The 20861-nt window shown below is 40.5% G+C and overlaps 1 protein-coding gene across 3 annotated transcripts in view; it reads right to left on the reverse strand.

The window, feature by feature from the left end:
* DAAM2 (dishevelled associated activator of morphogenesis 2) overlaps positions 1-20861 on the reverse strand; it is a 204453-nt gene that overhangs the window by 168827 nt on the left and 14765 nt on the right. For 2 of the 3 annotated variants that reach the window (XM_064414537.1, XM_064414529.1), the window contains exon 1: positions 6377-6559. The gene's annotated coding sequence lies outside the window, so the exon portion shown is untranslated. Of the gene's footprint in view, positions 1-6376; positions 6560-15270; positions 15408-20861 lie in introns of those variants that run through there. The other variant, XM_064414530.1, reaches the window with a different exon arrangement.

Consider the following 20861-nt stretch of genomic DNA (forward strand, 5'->3'; position numbering starts at 1 on the left):
GAACAAGAAACAGGAAGTTGGAACTACCTGGCCAAGTTTCACTCTATAACCTGAGTAGTGTGCCATTAAAAAATAACCAGCACAAAGAGTGAAAAACAGCTTCCAGTATAAATATATACTTTTATGATCAAGTTCTCCATAGATATAAATTTAATTTTTTCCTAGAGAATATGATTAAAAGACAGTCATTGTTTAAATCTCAGGGAAAAGGGGAAGCAGACATATATACAAACAAAAATATAAAGTTTGCATGATATTTAAAAACAGTATCTCTTTTTAAAACATCCTGCCAAAAGGTTTAGTCTACACTACAGTTACTACACATCATTGCAGGTATTACAACAAGCCCTGTGCCACTGTCACACACAGTCCCTCTGTCCCACCCTGAAAGAAAACCATCTGCAGTTCAGAGGCTTTGATTTCTAGATGAGCTTAATGCAAAAGCCCTCATGAAACTTTCCAAAGGGCCTCTGAATCAGGAAAAGAACGCAGAGCTTAAAAACACCAGGCTTGTGTAACACAAGTGGAGTACTGAAAAACCACATTCAATTGGGAGATTGAATGATTCACAGGGCTGGTAATGGAATACAATATGTCCTTCTACTGGGTCACTAGGCTGAATCCATTCTGGATGACAACCAAAAACCATTCCCATTTGATTACTGCTCATGTGAAATGAATTGATCAAAGCTGTCCTGATAAGTGAGCAAATTTGTCACTTGAAACAAAAAGATCCACAAGAACTTCTGTCAGCAAAACCTAACGAGATTCAAGAAGAAGCCATCTCAAAGTCTAAATAGTCAGCTCATTGTCAGGAATCTGACAATGCTGGCAAAAAATAAAAAAAAAAGAAATTAAAAAATTTTTTTAAAAAGAAGTTGAACAGAAATATGCTAAATGTTGGGTTTGATCCACTGACTGACCCAAAACACAAAACTAGAGAGCAGCACTGGGGAAGATGACTCAGCCATGGTTAAAGGTATCACTTATTCTGTGACTGATCAAAGAGACTGCAGTCTTCCAACTCTGTCACTTTAACAGCTTTCACCAAAAAAAAAAAATCTAACTCACCAGTGAAGTTGTCCAAGATTTTTTGAAGATAATAATCCTTCAGCTTACTGGGATCTGTACTTAATAGACAGATGGGGTGCCAAGAGGTAGTTCAGCCCCAGCTGCCAGTGCACCTTTCTATTTCAGCAAACCCAGTTTCCTGCCTTTTAGCACACACAAATTTGGCACATTTAATCAAGTAAGTGTTCATTTTAATAAAATATCAAATTGCCAGAAAAAATATTTTGCTTGCCTACCAAAAGATAAAAATTGAGCCTTCGGCATGTTTTCTTAGGAAAAAAAAGACAACAAAAATGTTGCCATCTTAAGGCAAACACTAAAGCTTTTACTTTATTTTGGGTCTGTTTCAGCTACTGTAAGATGTACTAAAACAAACAAACTCCTCCATCCACCTCTGTAACCCTGCATCAAGTCCTGAACCTAAAACTATATGATAATTTCCAGTGTGTAGTCAAAGGCACATGAGAGTGAAGCACTGGTGTGGGCATGCACATACATGCACACAAACACACAGAGTATTTATAAACCCACTGCTGTAAGGGATTTGGCGTTTATTTTTTTAATTAACTGCAAATGATAACACAAGAGCTTTTCATCTGGCATGAGCTTGGATTTCATCAGCTGCTGGAAAAGATTCTCTTGGAGAAATAAAATTACAGTGTTTCTTCATGTTCTTTCCATGGATTTCAAAATAAACAGAAGTATATGGTCATGCCAGTTAATAAAGAGATGTAGGTAAAGTTACAGGTACATCTTGATACACACCCAGAAAGAGGCTGCAGAGCTAGACACGCACAACACATCATATTGGCTAAATGACAAAACACCCAGGTAAGAAAAAAAGTGAAGCCCAAGTGAAAAGAACTGGACAGTAGCAAAGAGAGCCATTAGCCTTCCTGCTGCCCCTGGATATTACATTATACACAACGTGGCATAAAAGAGATTTCATTGTTTGATGCTCCTTCTGCCCATACACCTTTCTCACCATGTCACATTTTTCAAATGGAACAATGTGTGACAGCAGGAAACTAAAAGTGATGTAGATGACTTCAGAATTGCTTTTAATCTCTGCTCCATTTCAAAAGTCAGAAGCTGCACTGTGAATCAGTTCCATGGCACACCCCACCCCATTCCCTCCCCCAAAGGGACCATTTGAAAAGATGGTAAAAAACACCATGAGTATAAAACTTAATCTTTTCAATGAAGGCACTGAGAAGTGCAGCCCTTACTAAATAACAGCACTGACATCTGCTACTAGGTTTTTCCTTCTCATACGGAACCTTTACAATCCATGGTCTCTTGAATTTATGAAAACGGAGGAAGGAAAAATCTCAGCAGTACCTTATTTGGTCCCTAGAAAGCTAAAAATTCCTACCTCTACCTCTTTTCCTCATTTCATGCTACAGAACACACCAACTTGATACATACTTTTGCCAAATGCTCAGAAGATTATTTCACAGGTTTCAGGGTGTAGCAAAAAGAACAAAAGGGATTTCACCATTGCTTGATTTACTGTCTGGCAAGGTCAATGCAGTATTTAGATGTGATAATTTAATGATACATTAGGTCACTACCATGCTTTTGAAAGCAAAATTAAAGTGGTAGAGTGCCTAAAAAATTTTTAAGACTTCTTGTTCATTATTTTTACATAAAAGAAATAATACTCTCAACAATAGATTGAAATTAAAGAGAGATTGAAGTTTTCAAGGATTCTGAAGAATCTGGTGAAGAAAAAAAGAACTTGGGAATTGCATATAATAAAAGGAAAATATCAGTCATTAATTGTCTCAGACAAAATGACAGATGTACATATGTGAAGATGAAAATAAATTAATTCTTTGGAGGATGCTTATTCACATGACTATTGACAGATCTGATGTAGTCTACCTGGGATAGTCAGGGCTAGCTACATAGAGGTATCTACTTCACTGAAAATATTCTTTGGGGAACACATTCCTGCATTAATTCCTTTCCATATCTACCTTCAGAGCTTTTAAATCTTATTTACTTTCCTTCATATTCTGTGCAAGTTAACATGTTTTGATCTTGCACAGGACAACATCTTGAGAGGTCTCCACTTACAGATAAACTTGTCCCACATGTAATGGAAAATGTGGCATTCCAAACGCTGAAGTAGAGACAGACAAATAAATCAGACATAAAACCACACCTATCACTGTTCAGTATAAAAAAACTACAAAATCACTTCTTAAAGAAAAGAGCAAGTTCCTGTTACCCGCACAGTCAGCCTTTGATATGAAACTGGGGTTTTAAGCTGGGATCCTGGCTCTCCTGTATAAAGAAGAAAGAGGCTTTACCTGCAACAAAGAACAAGGCCAAATTCACCACAGCTGTGTGAGCACCAGCAAACCTTCATAACCTGTGGTAACATCCAGCACTTTGTAAGGCTGGAAACATTCTAAGAGAAAGGATTTTGCATTAAGCTTCATCAAATAAACTATTATAAGAAGCTCAAAGATTAATTAACCTGAAGGTCTGTGAAACAATGACATGAAAAATATACTAGATCTCAAGCTGACAGTAATTTGTTGAGTAATCATGAGTCTTGCTCTGGCTAAACTCATTTAGCAGAGTTACTGTCAGTGTAAGCAAGTAGTATACAAGTGCTCCAATGGCAGTCACAAAATTTATAGCACTGCCAGCATGCTAAGTATTGACTGGCGGGTAAAAAGATTAGTGGTCTCTAATGAGAAAAGCTATTCAAGGAAGCTCTGTTTCTTTAATTTAGCATAAATACAGGTGGAGGATCCCTTTACATTTTAAATATCACACGCATATGCCATATTAAGCTAATGTTTTGGGAACTCTGCAGGAGTTAACTGCATGACCTCAGCATCAGCCACAGACAGACTTACAGTGTTGACTCCCAGGTACAAAGTAACTTGAAGCAAACCACTTGGGAGCAAAATGAAACAAATATTAAAGTGAATTTCCAAACAACACAGTAAAAATCAGATCTGGCACATCATATTATCATCTCCATTTGTGAAGAAAAGATTTTAACTTTAAATATAGGCAATTAGGAGGATTAAACTGAAACAACTACAGCAACCGTATTAAACGTAATGCAGACAAACAGTGGGGAGATGCAACTTTTAAGAGCTTAGCTGGACATCAGCAATGGTGGAGGAGGCACTTTGAATGCATAAATTAGCCTCCTACGAAGGCAAGCATCTGCTAGGTTCAAATGTGCCTCAGAGTGTCTGATGGCACTATCATTCTTAATGAACTTGCAATCTGCTTGAAGGGAAGTGAAGGAGATTCCTCAATAAGTTACTGAGGCAGTAGTCAGACAGACACCTGACTAATGCCTGCTAGTTCAGAGAGGAACTGAAGAGGGAAATCTTTCCTCTGATGCAGTAAATCCTTGTTACAGGCCATTCATAACTGGATGTCTAATGAAGCATAAGGAGTACAAAGAAATGGCTGCTTTTGTCTTGAAAAACTACTAACATCACATGGATACACCACCGTACAATAAGTGCTTTACTCTCTCTTGCAGGTAAGAAAGTTGTCTTCTCTTCACATACTCCACTGATTCAGCAGAAGTGGTAGAACTCTAAACTTTTCAATGAGGCATAATAATTGGTAGTCAGAATGACTGTGTTCCATATGGTCATTCAGTTCTTTTAATCTGCTTTGCCCAGCATGTCTCACATTAAGGACTCAAAACCTGCAAATCTTTCCACTCCACTGCAAGTGATTTGTAAGTAACAGGAATACAGTCAGACAGAAAAGTCTTGTTCAAGGCACAACCAAAGCCCTGGGTCACAATAGAAACATCAAACTCTAACAGAGGTTGGATCACAGGGGAAATTGACAGCTCTGGTCCTTCTCTACTGACAAGAGAGCTGCATTAGTTAAAATAATGACTTCATTCCTTTAAAGCCTTTGATTTAAGTAAACCCAAATTCCTACTCCATAAAGAAGAACATTTTACACCTCAGGTGATACATAAGCAAGTATACACACAGAAAGGTGTGAAGAGAGTATTGCTGCATTTTCTAACTCTTTGTTTATATGGGTGAAATATGGCACAACTGTCAGTCTCTTGTAGCAGTATTGGGGTTTCTGTGAGGAAAGCTGTACACCTGGACATGATCTTCCCCTTTCCCAAACTACTTAACAGTATGCCATTCAGTCATTAGGGTTTACAGTCTTAGTCACTTGTAGATCTCTAACCTTTGCTGTACATCTGCACTGAATACAAAGGATATGTTCCCATGTCAGACATCCAATTCCAGCCTGCAACTTGATTAACACTGAGTGACAGTTCTTCCTCATCTTCTACACCACTACTGAAGTAACATTTCTGTCAAGAGATTCCACACTTTCCCTTCCCTTCTTGATCCAGTATGACTTCACAACACACTCCAGAAGAGATAACAAGGTCATAACCAGGCTCTAATGTATTTATCTTTGTAATTCAGATCATCTTGTAAAAAACAATCAAACAAAAAAACTACCCCCAAGACTTAAGGTAATGAAAATTAAAAACATTGGCTGCTCCAACTGGATACTGTAGCTTGGCACTAGTGTGAACAATTGCTGGTTTAATGGTTTAAAACATCTCGCCTCCCCTCGATTTTCCCCTTGGATTTTTACCAGCTCCCCGTTCCAGGGAGGCTGATGCCGGGTGCAGCAACAGCGCCCTCTGTCCGCCACGGCGGGAATGGCATCTCCTGCCTCTGCCCTGCCGGGGCTGACGATGTCGTTACTTACATTTAAACAAATATATGCAACATTTGCCCGGTAATACTTTGGCATCCAGATTTACACTGACAGCGCAGTTTTTAAAAGCTCCTTCTATCTGCTGTACAAATCTCAGTGCGTTTATGACTTCAACACGAGACTTGTGTTTACTCTGGAAAAGTAAATGACAAGCCATTTCAAGCTTCTTGAAAGTTGGGGTTTGTTTTGTTGGCTTTTTGTTTGTTTCTTTCTTTCTTTTTTGAGATCTTCAATCATGTCCTAAGGAAAAGCCAATTACAACTCTTACTAGCTTTCTGTCCCCCCATACACAACAGCACTTGCTGGTTTCTCCTTCCTCACTCCTGCAGCAAAGCTTCTATGTGGAAAGAGGATTTCAAAAATAGGAGCACAAACAGTGACAAATCGTCAAAGTTTTTTACACTTCAATTTTGCCTCCATGTTTTCCCAGCTGTTCTGTTTAAAAGTTAAAGAAAAAAAGAAAAATTAAAAAAAAGTTTGCAAAGAACATTACAAATTAAGAAACTGGAAAACTGCAGTCCAAGGAAGAGGATGTGATTCTAGTTTGACTTACCAATTTCATCCAGATGTAAATTTTCCTACTTGCTTTTTACAGCGGCTGAGCTCAGTGCTCAGGAACGTCCATCCCGTGTCAGGGAGCCAGGCAGAGCGCTGATCCCCGCGCTGGATGCTGCTGAGCGAGCGGAGCTGCGGTGCCTGCTGCTGCTGCTGCTGCAGCGGCGGCTGCTGCTGCTACGTGCGCTCTCTCGGACGCGGACCAGGAACTGCTTCCCATTCCCCAGCGCCGCTCCAGCGCTGCGGGCTGCGGGAGGCAGGGCCGGCCCCTGCTACTGTGCTGCGCTTTCTTAAAGGGCCCCGCGCCGGCCCGGCGGAGCGCTCGGCTGCGGGCGGGAGCGAGGGGCGCTCAGCGCCGCCGAAACCATCGCCGTGGGCGAGACGCGCCTTCCTACGTGCCTCGGGAACGCTCTTCCACGCAGCTATGCGCCCGAGGCTTTCAGGTGTGGCGGGGTTTAATCTTGGCTTCCGTGGCGCTCTCCGCACGGCCGGCGGGGCAGGAGGCGGCGGGGTCCGCACGGGGCCCCGGCAGCGGGCGCAGCATCCCGGCTGCGGCAGGGACCACCGCGGGGAGCAGCGCGCCCTCGCCAGCCTCCTGCTCCGTGACTTACGCTGCGGCACGCTGTCCCCAAACCTGGTCTGCAGCGGGGGTGAGGGATTTCCCCTGGCACTCAGCTCAGTCTGACCTTAAGAGATTTTATTCCCTGTAAGGGAGAGGATATGATTTATCTGAATAAAAAGCCCTCATTTCCTAGTTTTTCTCTCCATTCATTCTCCAGATAGCTTTGGTCCCGTGTGAACCACTGTTTCTATCATGTTCGCTGATTTCTTACTTCACTTTTAACTGTATCTGATTTTAATTCCTAGATTAATGTTGAGAAGTTGTCTGCCTCGTGTGTGTTGCTGTCTGCAGTGAAAGAAACCACATTCTCTGTTAAATAGAAACACTGAAATTCAGAGATAGTAACACCATCTGCAAAGTATCTCTTTTTTTTTTTTTCTCATGGAAATATATGGTTTGCTCTTTGTATGTGTAAGACATTCATTTTTGTTGTAATAACTGAACTCTCATGATGACAATACCAATCAACACATATTGCAAGGCAAAGTCATATATATACACAGACAGATATGTGTATCTTTAATGACACATCCAGAGAAAACTAGTTACAGGAGGAAAATGCTGCCTTCAAACTTGCAGGCCAAACCAAACAAGATGAGGCCAAGTCACCACTGTCCTGTCCTCTCTGCCTTCACTTAAACCAATGCACAATAAGCACAGAACAGGTACAAATTGTTTGCAATCCATGATGTCTTTCTTTCTGTTTCTTTGGTTCTATGGAGGAGAACATGGGTACAAACCAAAAACTGAATGCAACCATTTTAATGATAATGGCCCATCACAAACAGGCTCAGTAGGTTCCCGCTAACTACTGGCATGTGTACCTTCTGCCTTGTAAGCAAAGTAGCCATTGGGCCACATGACTAAATTACAATACTCAGCACTATGAGCCTTCTATGAAACCACAGGGACCCAGCAGAGTTCCTCTAGTATGAGCTGTACTATGCTCCTGCCTTTCTCAGCACAAAGCCTGAGAAAGCTCTGTATTATTTACATATGCAAACTACATGCAATGCATGGTAGAACAGATCTTAAAATTCCATCAGTCATCCCCTCTGTTCACACATTCCTATTGGTCTATTAATCCTCACTTCCCACTCACATCTCTAGCTACCACTTATTTTATCTCTTCTTCTAAGTCCTTCCACATTTACTCCCTCTTTCCCCGTTCTGCATGCCACATACTTCTGTAGCTGATCTCTACCTTTTGAGCTCCATCTAACTCCCTTGGTCCCCCCTCCTCACCTCTTAACTTCTCAGTTTCTCATTGGAAGAGGAAAGAAGGCCTGAAAGGAGACCTGGGAATGATTAACCGGTTCTTTCTCTTGCATCCCTCTCCTTTCTACAGCAAAGGTTCTGGAGATAGAGACTTGTATCCAGCCCTAGAATCTAACCTGCAGCAGCAGGGCACAGGGGTTAGGCATGCTCACATTACCAAGGCTGTCTCCCTGCTCACAGTTCCACACCGAACCATTTATTATGGTACAATGTAGCAAAGATAAATGGCTCTATTAGTTAAAAGTTAATGAAACACCCTTCTTTAAGACAAAGCTGGTCATCCATTTGGTGCCATTATTCTGATATGTTCAAAGCAGGCAGAGTCTGTCTACAAGACAATAGGATAAGGTGCTGCAGTGGATGGGAAATTGAATGGCAAAGATACCAAAGATGGAGAGAAACTAGGGGCTGGGAAAAAACTAAAGTGATGCTCCGCTGCTCCACACACACAAAACAAGAATATGCAAAACACCAGAAAGTGCCAGCAGGAAACTGCCACTGAAAGAATGATCTCATCACCATAAATGTTAAGACAAAAAAGGAATATCTGCAGTTCCTGACATATGTTGCTCCTTACTCTCCTCATAATCCCATGTGAAAGCTGGCCCCCTCTCACCGCAGCATCTGGATGTTCCATTGACAGAGCATTGTCTCATGGCTGCAGCACAACTCCTGTTTTCTATTACTGGCTGTAGGAGAAATGTGTGGTATATTAAACAAGGACATAGAATTTGAATTCTGCTGCATGCTTCAATATTTAGTCACCAGTAAATGAAACTAGGTAATAACTGATTCTTTCTGTGACTCTGTTTGCTCAATTACAACGAGGTACATTAAACTCTGGTGTTACATAATTCAATACTTGCATTAGTAACAGCTTATGGTAAATCCAGTTTTTTATTATTGAATACTGAAAGAAAACTGAAAAGTGTTGCAGTTTGCAGAAATATTTGATTATGTGGAGTATTCCCCTTGCACAAGAAATGGCATTTAATGGGAGATATTTTGGTGTCTTAGCTTATAGGGGACAGCAAAACCAAAAGTCCTGCCAAATGTGCCAAAAAATAAAAATGTGTGTTTGTTTCTCAGAACAGTGTATCACGTCTACCTTGCAAGGCAGCACAAACACACCTACAAAGGCAGCTCCTTCTAAATTTAGGTATAAAACTATTAAAGAAATCACCTATTTTCACAAGAATTTCTAGCTTCTGAAGACAAAGATCAAAACCAAAAAAGCTGTAGCATTATTTGTGTATAAGGGCCCACAATAGTTAGGAGTGAAAAGGGGAAAGAGACATAGAAAATTGTTTGCTGCTTAAAACCGTATTCCTTTCAGAAGACAGAAGCAAAAGCATCTCTGTAGATATGAAGTGTTTGTTAGATCCCTCATCAAAACAAAAGGACACGGGTATATTAATGTAACAACAAAAGTGTCCATTGTGAGAGGGGACCCAGTGCCAGGCTGCCTGCTCCATCTGACAGTGAGAGTAAACACCACAGCTCTGTGCGCTTGGCTGCGTGCCTTGCCTGACACCACCACCCCGTGCAGCCACAGGGTCAGCAGCTCAGTCACCACAGGGTACAGGACTAACAGGACTTTCCTACCCTCCCATCATCTCTGCACTCTCTGAAATGCCACACAGCATTTTGAGTCTGAAACACAGAGCAGTATTACTGCTATACACTGACCTTGGATGTAATGTGGTGGTGGATCCATCGCTATTGTCACTTACCAATGAACCACACAAAATTCTGTCCCCTGTTGCTGAGGGGCTGAAATGAGGCATGTATAGTCAATACAACAGAAATGCATGTACACTTGTTTAGTTTATATAATCCTCCTAAATATATATATATGCTTTTTCAGATTAAAGTTTTTCAATCCTAACCTAACCAACATCTTTAATGTTGTTGATAGATCACTTTGACAACCTGCCTTGAACTTTTAAAAAATAAAGATCTGGACAAAGCTCATCTGAAATGACATTCATTACTATTTAAAATTTATAACTTGTAATGCCACAAGATTTTTTTTTGCATTTGATGAGCATATAACGTATGTGCACACTTGTACATGCATGTATGCATTTACATATGAGTATATTCAGGCAGATGTTTGAGGGAAACTGTGACAGGGTTAGCTTGCATATGATTTATTTCTGGTGTCATTATTTTCCTGCAGCATTCATTACACTGTGGAAGAATACAGTTTGTAAGATGCCACTGCAAACCCAGCACAAGCATTTCTTTTTAGTGAGTTTATTTTCTCAATCAAAAAAATGGTTAGGAATAAATAAATAAATTTGATCCTAGGAACTAAACCTTATCAGATCTGTAAAAGTTATATAGTTAATGGAAGTTACAGCATTCAATATGCAGATAATTTCTTGAAAGTGCCTGAAATCAATGTACTAGTTATCAAGCTACTTCTATTAATTGTTCTTAAATGAAAAGGTTGGGTTTCCCTTTCATAAAATGGCCTACACCACATAATTTAAGTCAACTAAAACTGCATTCAAATCTGTATCCATCATAGTAAGATGTTGGTGGACCTTCCTGGAGGCAGCACATTTCAATTTTTGTCTTTTTCTCTGTGTTTTTTACAGTTCCTTGTCTTTTATTGGCCTCTCAAGCCTGTTAAATACTTGCCCCTGTATTGGTTAAGATGTAGTAAGTGGTCTGCACAAGTTGTGTGCTGGCAGGGGAACATGAAAAAGGGAGGGGAGGGGAAAGGAGGGGAGAGGAGAGATCAGTAGTTGCTGCATCTTGGATAACAGCTATGGAAAGAAGAAAGGCATTTACTCTTCAAAAAGAAGAAGCTTAGGAGCTTTTAGAAAGTGAGTCATCTTTACCTCAACTGGAAGTAAAACAAACAAAAAAAAAAAGCAACTTTTACAGGAGTTGTTTCTTTTCTCCCTGTAGTTTTGCTTGGTATATCTCAAACATCTTCAAAGTGAACCTCCATTTTCAGATAACAGCCCAACTCAAACCCACATCCCTGAAGGCAAAAGAGTCAGAATCAGCCAGAATTAGATTAAATTTCCTGTCCCTAAAACTCTGATCATCTGTAGGCAATTAAAGGTAGTTACCAGTCCCAGACAACTGTAAATATTTGTAGTCAGCAACTTCATCATGGCTTCATTTGCCTCCTTTGAAGAAATTTGTGTTATGTTCACACCTAACACCTTATGACCATTTTGAACATCTTCATGATATCTTGCACAGACCAGAGATTTAGAAAAAGAGTTGTTCAGCTGAATTTCATTTAGCAAATTAGAGGCCACTAATTTGTGCCCTCTAACTGCAATTTTCCTCTGCCTTCCCCATCATTTTGTATTCTTCCTTCTATTGTGTATATATTTTCCCATCTTCCAGAGGAACAATGTTTATTTTAAAAATCTCTGTTCTACCAAATGTCATCTTACAGAAAGATGCAGGATGCAGGCAGGTGATCTGTATCACAAAAATTATTATGAATATCTTGTTGTCTACATTTTACTAAATACCTGAACTAAGGTGGCTGGCATGAGCTTGTCCCTAGACAGCTGTTTCAATAATGATCTGCTTAATGACATCCTTCAATGTTTTTCATTTGAAGGACTTTTTTACCTTTTTGAAAAAGAATCCAAGCTGATTAAGCTGCACTGCAACATAAACTTCCACTAATAGAGTTTGGGCTCTGAATGATCAGGGGTTGTTTTCCTTTTTATTCCCCTGATATATGCACATGGACTTGTTTAGCTGCATAGAGGGGAGGGATGTGGGGGTCTTTTTAAGTTTTGGAAGTGATTAGGAAATACCAGATGTTGTATTGACCATCATTTAATTAGCAATTATCTAGATCAACATGTTTTATTCCAACCAAGAAAAGGGCATTAATACAGTCAGAAGTAAAGTTAGTCTCCAGCTATGAACACAGAGATCTCAGTGACTTCCAGGAAAAACCAAAGTGGTATCTATCAAAGGAACAGAGAAATGGAAAGGGAAAGGCTATTTCCCCTTCCTATTCTGATGCAGGATCTAGGCTAGATCCTTTAGTCTGGTTGACTACTGGTTGACACAAAACCAAAGTGAAACAGTAATGTCAGTTTTTAAACTGCTCTTGTAACTCTGTGGTCTATAAGCTGACAGAGGCATGTTAAGACCCTAGTGCCAATAGAGCAGCCTTGAGATTTTTAAAATGATACTTGGCTACTATTGGATCCTGAAACAGCTGCTCAGCAGCCAGGGAACTCCAGCTAAATATCATGCTTTTTGCAGAATTGGTGACTGAGCTGTCCCACTGCTCCTATTCTACCAAGAAAACTCACTTTTTTCCTTTGAAAATTATTTCAATATACCCAGTTCTGCAGGCTTTTAAGTGCTTTGTAGCATCTCAGTGGAAAAAAAGTAGCTGGAGAAAAAAGCCCTGGTTCTAGCAGTGATGCTCCACAGGGGACAACATTTGTTTACTGTATATTTTTTGCAGAAGATTTAGAAGAATTTGTTTCAGTTGGTGTGTCTTGCTAAACTCTGATTACTCATATTCTTGGAAGTTTACATGCAAACTAATCAGCAGCACTGATTTCCTAGTAAGAAGCAGAAATCAATTAGCAAAGCAGTTGACCTTATTATAGAAATTAATTGCAAATGACATTAGTTTCAGTGTTTGATAGCCAAGCTCTTTATTTTGGCTTTGGGGGCTTTGGTGTTTTAGTCTAGCTTGGGTTTGGGTTTTTGTTTGTTTTGCTTTGGGGTTTTTTGCCCTCCCTCTATTACACCACTCTTAACCTGCCCTGATTTTTCTTAAATATAATTTTCATCACATGAAATCTGTCCTACTTTGTGACACACACTTTCCTAAAGGATACTTGACCTTCTTTACAGGAATTCCTGTATGCTTAGGAGTCCTGGAAATGGGACAATGTTCCTACGGAAAGGTGGCTCCTTTCTTCTAGGCAAAGGATGCTGACTTGCTTTCTTGGAAATCTGTTTGACTGTGAGGGTGAGGGCAAGAGAGAAGAAAACTGTCTTTGTTGTACTTGGCAAGAGGGTTCATTTTATAGGGAATGCTGAGCACCCATGCTCCGGTGAGGTGCTAAGTAGTACATGTGTGTTTACCAGAAGGCAGAGTTGCTCTGGAGACAAAAAAATACATTTCTTTCTCTGTGAAGCAGTTGAGTGAAGAGGGGCACACCCAGGTTCTGCAAGCTTTAATTCCATCCTGGCAGTCTGAGCCGGAGGGAAACTTGGTGCATGCCAGGAGAGCAGCACATATTTAACTAGGTGGTGGCCCTGATTCTGTGCAAGATGTTCATGCACAGAGACTGAGCCCCTCAAACCATTGTTTGCTCCTGGACCACTGCACATGGCAGAGAAGAATCTGGTCACCTAGAGGGATGTAGCTAATCAGGAATGAATTACTCAGTTTTTCAAGAGACTTCAAAGATGTAAAATAATGTTTTAAAATTATGGGCAGCAAATCTGTATCTTTTGAATACATAACCATACACATATAGAAAACTGGAGCTGTGAGCCAAACATCCTATTTTGTTTCGTGTGACAGAATCTGAATTTAGCACTTGTATTTTTTCGTATTGGTGTCTGTGAGGTTCTAACAGCTGTGGAAACTATTTAGGATACTGACAGAGAGACAGTGTCATGCCTATGGAGACAACCACAGGAAACTTACTGCTCAGTTCATCAGAAGGGCAACGGAGCTTGAGCCCTGACCACTGATTTACCACTGCCCTGCTCATTCACATCAGGCACCTTGTTAACTCAGCCATACTCCACACTCACATTACACTCATGTAAATACTGCTGCAGAGCTGGTGTCAGTAGGAACTGGGTCACGAGACTTCACAGTGTTGTTTCATATAAAGTGCAAATACCATGGGAAGAAAAGGTTTCACATTATTTTGTCTCTGTAAATGACTGTTGCAAGTCTACAAGAAAAAAATAGAAAGGATACTGGAAATCATGAGACACTAGGCGTAATTAGGCTTCATGGACAAATTGGATGCACAAATTCTTAATATACCAAAACACTGAATGGGAAGGGAAGGGAAGGGAAGGGAAGGGAAGGGAAGGGAAGGGAAGGGAAGGGAAGGGAAGGGAAGGGAAGGGAAGGGAAGGGAAGGGAAGGGAAGGGAAGGGAAGGGAAGGGAAGGGAAGGGAAGGGAAGGGAAGGGAAGGGAAGGGAAGGGAAGGGAAGGGAAGGGAAGGGAAGGGAAGGGAAGGGAAGGGAAGGGAAGGGAAGGGAAGGGAAGGGAAGGGAAGGGAAGGGAAGGGAAGGGAAGGGAAGGGAAGGGAAGGGAAGGGAAGGGAAGGGAAGGGAAGGGAAGGGAAGGGAAGGGAAGGGAAGGGAAGGGAAGGGAAGGGAAGGGAAGGGAAGGGAAGGGAAGGGAAGGGAAGGGAAGGGAAGGGAAGGGAAGGGAAGGGAAGGAAGGAAGGAAGGAAGGAAGGAAGGAAGGAAGGAAGGAAGGAAGGAAGGAAGGAAGGAAGGAAGGAAGGAAGGAAGGAAGGAGCATAAAATCAAGAACATTACTAAACTACCATTTCCAATAAGTCTATTTACTAACTTACAAGAAATGCTCCAGTTTAGACTATAATTATAATCAAAACCAAGTTGATATGTTGGCCCTCAGGCAGAGTAATGGTACGACTAACACTTGTAGTACAGCCTAGATACCAGTTCTGTTCTGCTGAAATGGTGATGGGGTAAAAACACTGATGGGATTGGAGGCTACAATTTTTATGCCATTAGGAAATGTGCTGCTTCTAAACACACTTTGTTTTTCCATTATTGGGGCTTGTGAGGCCCTGTTTGCTGTAACTTTGCTCTAAAGTTGAAAAACCATCTTACCACCTTGCAGTATGCAGAAGGTTCCTCTTGGCTGGTGAATGTAGGACACATCATACATGTTTAAGAAAACAAAATTATAGCTAAATGTTTTTTTTTTATGGTATTCTGTTCCTCTCCCATTCCCCATATGCAAATCAGTACTAACCTGGATGATCTGTGTTGCTTCTGACTCGCTCTTCTCTCTCTCTCTGTAGGTCTCTGTTCAGTTCAGGTCCTCACTGTGTAGGAAGCACCCCCCTTCAGATGGATTAGTACAGCTGCTTTGACTGCAGAGATGGTCGTCTAGAGAAACAATTGCAAATAAATAGCTCTTTTTAGCTTTCTCAATATAAAAGGCATCTCCAATGTGTTTTCACTTTCAAATGAAATTACAGAAGAAATATTTCCTATATGGTCTCTTTTATTTTCAATGCAGGACTTGTCTACTTCACTCAAGCACTCAGCAGTGCTCTTAATATATGCTACAATCAAATCCAAGATGAATATCTCACATTTTCCACTATATCTTCAACACTGATTGCAACTGCACTGTGAACAAATTGATTTGTTACTCTGTACATTAACTTTGAGTATAGGGATCATAAGTGATCATAAAGTAAAAGAAACACCTTTTCTCTGCACATAGCATGATTAACACACAAAAGATGTTTTTCAGATGGTACAGAACTACTGGCATTGTCTTCTTTCTATCAGATGTTCTAAATAGATGATTTCCAGGATTTATAAGGAAATCTGGTTTTAATTATTTGCTTTTATCATTCAGCTAATTTTCTTGCTGTTTCATTAGTTTTTATTAAAGCCAAATGAGTGTGCTCTAGGACATTCCACAAATGCTGCTGTACTGCCACTTTAGGAAATACCATTAAGGCGACCTTTTCCTTGTTTGCTTCCCATGGTATTTAACTAAACTCTTTTAGGAGAAACATCATTACAATTGTCAATTTCTCCATGTGTGCCTTAAGGTTATTCATAGAAACTGTGGTCTTTGGGGAATAACAGAAAAACAGGCTTTGTTTTTCCTTCATTAACCCCATGAAGTAACAGTATCAACTTTAACACAGGTCTATCAACATCAGCCAAATTCAGGCCTCTCTGTCTCTCTCTCTCTTCTCCCCACCCCCCTATAAGTGCTTGATACTGGTGAAAGACACCACATTAGAATCACAAGAGAGTTCTCTACCCGACCTCAAACTGTATATAGCACAGGAAGCAATTCCCCACCACCCAAAAACCTTCTACCAAAATTCCTGATTTTTGCTCTGCTGTCACTTATTTTAAAAAGATGTGGGACAGTCCATCACAAATAGTAGTTGGACCAAAAAGTAAGTGCCAGCTATGATCACAATTCTTGAGCTGCTTTGACTCAGCCATGAGAAAAAAAATTAGGTATCATAGGGCACAGAACAGTTAAGACTGGATGACACCTCTGGCAATCATCTCCTCCGAAAGAGGAGTCAACTAGAGAAGGTTGCCTGGAGCCCCATGCAGTCTGGTTTTGAGTATCTCCACATATGGAGCCTCCACAATGTCTTTTAGAAATTTGTTTCAGTGTTTTGATCACACACACATTGAATTATTTTTCTTATATTTATTCTCTATGTTTCAGTTTGTGCCTATCAGCTCTCATCCTGCCACTGGGCACCACAGAGAAGTGTTTGGCTCCATCTTCTTTACTCTGCACATAAGCAGTCCCAGGTCTCTCATTCTCTCCTCCTATGTCAGATATACCAGTCCTTTAACCATCTTTGCAACGCTTTATTGCACTCTCTCCATATCTTTCTTGTCCTGCGGAACCCCAGAGCTGGACACAACATCCCAGATGTGTCCCACCAATTGTTGAGGAGAGAGAAAAGATCATTTGTCAGCTTTTCTTAATATTGTCCAAGGCTGTTGTCTGCCACAGTGCTACAGTTCAGACTCATGTTGAAATTGTTGCCTACCAGAACTCTGGGTCCTTTCGCACAAGGCTGTTTTCCAACTGGTTGGCCTCAGCTTGTACTGATGTATGAGGCTTTTCCTCCTCAGGAAAAGGACTTGGTATTTTTATTTGTTGAATTCCATGAGATTCCTACTGAGATGCTTCCAAACAGCAGTACAGCCAACTGGTCTATCCATATTCTTCCCAGTTTTATGTTGTCAGCGAACTTGCTTAAAGTACAGTCAGTCCCATCACACAGGCCATTAATGAAGATGTTAAACAGTTTGTATCCCAGAACTAAACCTGGGATAATCTATTTGTGTGGCCTGCAGCTGATCTGTTTGCTGCTGACCACAACTTTTCTAGCCCAGCAGCTCAGCTGGCTACCAAGCCATTACACGAATTACTTATCTAGCCCATAGTTCATCAGTTTTTCAATAAGGACATTATGTAAAAGTGTCAAAAGTCTTACTAAAGTCAAGATAAACAGCATCTACCAGTCTCTCCCTATCTCATCATAGAAGGCTATTAGGATGGTCAGGAATGATTTCTCCTTATGGATTTGTGCTGAGTACTTCTGGTCATATTCTTGTCCTTCCTATGTTTGGAATTGGTTTCTAGGTTGGTGTATTCCTTCACCTTTCTAGGGATTGAGATGAGGCTCCCCATCCTGTCCAGACAACCTTTCTTGTCCCTCTTGAAGATAAAAATAACAATTGCTTTCTTCCTGTCCTCAGGAATCTCCCCCAGTGGCTATAACCTTTCAAAGCTAATCAATAGTGGCTTCACATTGACATTAAACAGCTCCCTCAGCATTTCTGGGTAGTTCCCATTAGGTACCAGGGACTTACTTATTTATTTGTACAGTTCAGTTATATATTCCCTAATCCAATTTTTATTAATCGAGGGTAAATGTTCCTTACTCCATACATTGTAGCTGACAGGTCTGACAGGCATAGAATTTCTCAAGGTGAGTTCTTCCAGTGAAGAATACAGTGAAGAAGACTTGAGCATCTCATCCTTTTTTGTGTCCTTTGCCAGCAGGTTCCCTAGACTATTCAACAGTTGGTCTATTTTTGCCCTCTTTCTTTTCCAATCATTCTCCCTTTAGACACCCTTTTTGTTGTCCTGTGTGTCCCTTAGCAGACTCATGGCCAGGTAGGTCTTGGTTTTCCGTATCCCATTTCCACACATTCAGATAGTGACTCTATATTCCTTCCAAGTCATCTGACAATACTCCTGCCTCTTGTAAACTTCCTTTATATTTAGTTAGAAGCTCTTTGCTTACCTACACATGCCTCCTGACACCTTTTTTTCATTCCCTGCTCATCACTATGAACTTGAGTTTAAAAGACGTGTTCCTTGAAAATCACTGGACTCTCATGGGCCTCTCTTCATGCCAGGGCCATGTCTGGTGGAATTCTTTCAAGGAGGTCCCTGATCAGGCCACAGTCTGCTCTCCTGAATTCTAAGGTTGTTATCTTGGTTCCTCCTCTGCTGCTTCCTCCTCCTCTCAGGATCCTAACTCTGCCATCCTATGGTCACTGCAGCCTAAGCTACTCTTTCACACCCCTAGTCTGTTCTTCCTTGCTTGTAAATGCCAGGTCCAGTAGAGTAACTCTTTTCTTCAGCTCAACCACTGTCTGTGTTGGGAAATTGTCATCACTCCAAAAACCTCCTGTATTTCTTGTGCTCTGTGGTGTTGCTCTTCCAGCAGACATTGAGGTGGTCCATGAACCTCCTTCAGTTGTCTGAAGAAGATGTCCTTTACTCTTTTTTTTTTTTTTAATCTATAACAGACATCCACCAAAGTTTTGCTTTATTTCCACAATTTCTCACAATGTCTTGTGGTCCATCACCATGATGAGGTAGTGTGAAACTGATCCTATAATTGGAGAACCATTTCATAGCAACATCAGACTCCTCCTCTGCTGCAGCTTTGCTTCCTATGTTTTTAGGGGCTACTCAGAAATTCAGAGATATACTGTTCTGGCAGACCTCATGCCCATTCAAATCAATACCACAGCTCAGGGTCAATTTAAATCGGTTTCCCTGTATAGCACAATTCCTTCCCAGTTTGCTGATGTTGATACTTCTTTCACAGTCTCCAGTCTTACTGCCTGGGACTTCACCAACTTAGGTTTTTGCCTTAGACTGGCTAAAACTTAAGGCAGTACTACCTTCTAAGAATTTTCAACAAAATCTTTTCACCTCATTAATGTACAGAAACCTTCACATGGGCCTGTTTACTCTAGAGCTCTCTGCTAAAGGTTATCTCCATTCATGTCCTTGCTATCATTTCATGATTCAGTCTGTCCTTTTATTCCCTGAAGAGCTATCTTTAGACATGCAATTCACATGGCATTACATCTTCTCATCCCTGAGTCTAAAAGTGAGGTAGCTTGTCCTACAACATTTGCAATTGCAAAAAATTTTTCATTCTGGTGAAAAAACTGGATTTGAACAGGAGACCAAATCTTTGTTCGAACACAAGTAATAACTCTAATCTTACTTATCAAGCAGGCCTGCTTCTTCTTATAGTATTACTTTTGGTATGAGCATTGTTTGATTCAGTATTCACATCTACATCTATCAGTGCCACAGCATTTCACTATGCAATGAAGTGATCCTCGTCTCCACCTTCCTAACACACCATGTAAAAGAACTAGGATGTAGCATCTGACAAGAAGCAACAGTCATACTTCTGTGTAATGCTCATTCATCTCAAAGGAAGTTCCTGCCTCAGCTGACACTACGGCAGTGAATGCATGAAGTTCTAAGAAGCATTCCCTGGCAAACTTTCTATATGCAGTCCTAAGTGGTTTTCTTAAAAGAGCTGGCAGAGATGGAGCAGGGAAAGAGAGGTTTAATGCCAAATGTCTTCACTTAATGCAAATATCAACCCCCTTGAGTAATAATTTGACATTCCTTAGCAAAGACACACTCTACATTTGAAATATTTACCATTCCTTTATTTTTTATAATCTTAAGAAAATTTGGAAGGAATGTGAACTGTTTTGGTTTTTGTCTTCCTATGATGGCAGAGATTTATTTATAGCCAGGAACTGCAGGACAGTTCTCACGTGGCTGCTGAAAATTAAAACAGTATGTAGAGTTTTGTTTTGTTTTACTTTTATGCCTGTGCTGCTACAATCTCTCCCTGCATTCCCTAAACCCTTGTTATTGTAACCAGAGCCACATTTTGCATTGCTACAATTGCAGGGTTATGTAAATTCCAAAGGCTTTAAAGGAAAGAGCCTGTAGATTCTACTCCGGCACACAGGGTAGTTGACACAGTTATGCCCAACATCAAGGGAGAGACAAAAGTATTGGTAAATTGTCAAGAGGCAGGAAACCCAAGTCTCAGCATCAGCATCAACCTGAAGTTTTCTGAACATTTAGAACTTACTGGTTTCATTTAAATTGTTTGTCTTCTTATTTTTGGTGTTGTGCTTTGCTAGGGACAGGAAAATTTTCGTCAATCACTTTTGAAAATCTTCATATGTTCTTTCTCACTTTTCACCAGTCTGTACTGGTCTACCCAGAAGAGCTAATAAAAGAAAGTTCTACAGGTACAAATATTTTCAGATCCAAGGAACTGAATATTTTCAATGAAGATAAAAATGTGCATGTTGAAATACTTCGCTTTAGTCATAATTATTTTTATCTTAAAAAGAAAATCACAATGAAAGAGAAAATCCATACTCATAAAAGTTATTAAGATAAGAGTGTAACCTTGCAAGCAGTCTTTATGGCACTTAGGGTGGGAAGAAGTGCAATACATGTTGCACATCTGTGCACTTCTGAGTAACCAAGCT

This window comes from Passer domesticus, chromosome 3, assembly GCF_036417665.1.
Source record: "Passer domesticus isolate bPasDom1 chromosome 3, bPasDom1.hap1, whole genome shotgun sequence".
Lineage (NCBI taxonomy): Eukaryota > Metazoa > Chordata > Aves > Passeriformes > Passeridae > Passer > Passer domesticus.